We start from the raw sequence: 1,981 nt of genomic DNA, 5'->3' as shown, positions 1-1,981 counted from the left end.
CACACACACACACACACATACTGCACACACACACATTCGCACTCAGCAGGCACGCACGCACGCACACACACACACACACACACACACATACACACACACACACACACATACGCGAGCGTCCATGATGACCTTTGCAACAAAGACTGAAACAAACAATCTGCCATGGCTTAGTGACAACAACAACGTCTTGTTTGCTTTATCTGAAAGTGGATTCAAATTGGTGTTTAGGTAGTACAACGCTAATACGGCTATCATCAATTAACACTTATTTGATAGTAATTAGTGGATTTCTTACTGGAAACGAAATCAGCATATTATGTACAAACTGGCCTTCGTTGCTAGGAAACGGTCATCAATGTCCAATCACCGTTTCCGCTTTTAGAAGCGAATTACTTGTAGTGCGATGTTTATGACGTCAGCACCTAAGCAAGAACAAACACAACTAATTTACTTTGAGTGACTTTCTGGTTTCTACGATCAAAATGATTTCACGAATCGATTTTCCTCAATCCGCAGGGCTTACCTTTTCACCACCGATCATTATAATCCGATGACCCTATTATTAACATTAGGCAAATTAGGGTCACTCGGAGTGAGCTATGCATTTATCTGTGAATGACAAGATACACTGAAAAGGAAGTGCATTTACTTACGTACGTCCCCTGGATACTAAGGCAGTTAATGTGTGCTGATAAATTAGTGGGCAACGGAAACTGTTGCTGGGTCCGTGTACGTAATTTCCTTCATTCTTGGTAAGGGGGTATACACAATTAACATGTAAGCAAGCCACCCCGGCCCCCACCCCTCACCTCTTCCCCCGCCCCCCCCCCCCCCCCCCTCAATCCTACAGATAACGTACGTGGGATGCGTGTTGATTGTTGTAGATCAGTGTAGCAATCGGAGCAAAAGTTGTCATTATCGTTGTTGTTGTCCGCTCCTGCTGCTGCTAACCCGGCCATAGTCGATGTTGTTAAACTTCTTCTTCCCCTTCGTCTGGGTGGCCGAGTGGTAACGCACTTGCGCTCGGAAGCGAGAGGTTGCGTGTTCAGGCCCTGGGTCAGGCCGCAATTTTCTCCCCCCTTTCCTAACCTAGGTGGTGGGTTCAAGTGCTAGTCTTTCGGATGAGACGAAAAACCGAGGTCCCTTCGTGTACACTACATTGGGGTGTGCACGTTAAAGATCCCACGATTGACAAAAGGGTCTTTCCTGGCAAAATTGTATAGGCATAGATAAAAATGTCCATCAAATACCCGTGGGACTTGGAATAAAGTAAAAAAAATTCCATCTCACACGGCATTAAGTCTCAGGAAACATGAATACACGCATGCAGGAAAAAAAAAATATGGGTAGCGCCGTATGTATGGCAGCTCGCTTTCCCCGGGGAGAAAGCAGCCCGAATTTCCATGAGGGTAACCTCACTGGACTGTAAATCTTATCCAATCCAATCCTATCCAATCTTGTCAGTATGTCCCTTCAGTGGAATTGAGATGTTTTGTGTTCTTATAAAGATCGTTGAAGCACCAACCACAATCATTGGAAAAAAAATGACCAGTGGAGTTTTACCATCTCTTATGACCAATAATTGGCCTATCTTGGGACACGGGGACAAAATGCACACATTCTCTTTGGTCATGGTGTATCAATTCTCATTTGTTCAAATAGCTGTTTCAGGTATAATTACCGTTTGGCAACGCTGAAAATAAACGACAACACACGTGTCTGTGACAACTGCGTCCGGTGTTTAGGCAATTAGGTTGGTCAGTGGCCGGGGTGACGTAGCAAAACTGACCTCGCGTTGCTATCAACAACACCAACACAACGACGTTCGGCTCGCATAGATTACGGCAAAGCAAACACACATGCAGACGGCGTAAGTGAAATGCTTACGCCCTGTCGTACCGTTTTAACTTGTATCGTAACACTTCTCGCACACTACCACTCTCTTAAAACGCTCTCTGTTACAACTGCAGCCAGATCTATC

This window comes from Littorina saxatilis, linkage group LG4 (genome assembly GCF_037325665.1).
Source record: "Littorina saxatilis isolate snail1 linkage group LG4, US_GU_Lsax_2.0, whole genome shotgun sequence".
NCBI classification, from domain to species: Eukaryota; Metazoa; Mollusca; class Gastropoda; order Littorinimorpha; family Littorinidae; genus Littorina; species Littorina saxatilis.
The sequence above is the reverse complement of the archived record's forward strand: the minus strand, read 5'-3'. Positions refer to the sequence as shown.